Genomic DNA, 226 nt, shown 5'->3' on the forward strand with positions numbered 1-226 from the left:
GGCTGTTTGTTTTGAGTCTAAAAGTATATTTAAATAAATAAAAATAAATATATTTTATTTCTATTTAAATAAGTTAAATTCATTTTAATCAATAAGATCGAACTTTGAAGAAAGAATTATTACAAGTCCCTTTTCGAAACAGCAACAAACGAAGAGTTCAGCTGTTTGCTGCCTCAAGGCCCCCAACCCCCTGCAGCAGCAGCAGCCGCTGCTGCTGCTGCAGTTG

The sequence above is a fragment of the Eimeria tenella genome, genomic scaffold, assembly GCF_000499545.2.
Source record: "Eimeria tenella Houghton genomic scaffold, Eth_scaff2814, whole genome shotgun sequence".
Classification (NCBI taxonomy): Eukaryota; Apicomplexa; class Conoidasida; order Eucoccidiorida; family Eimeriidae; genus Eimeria; species Eimeria tenella.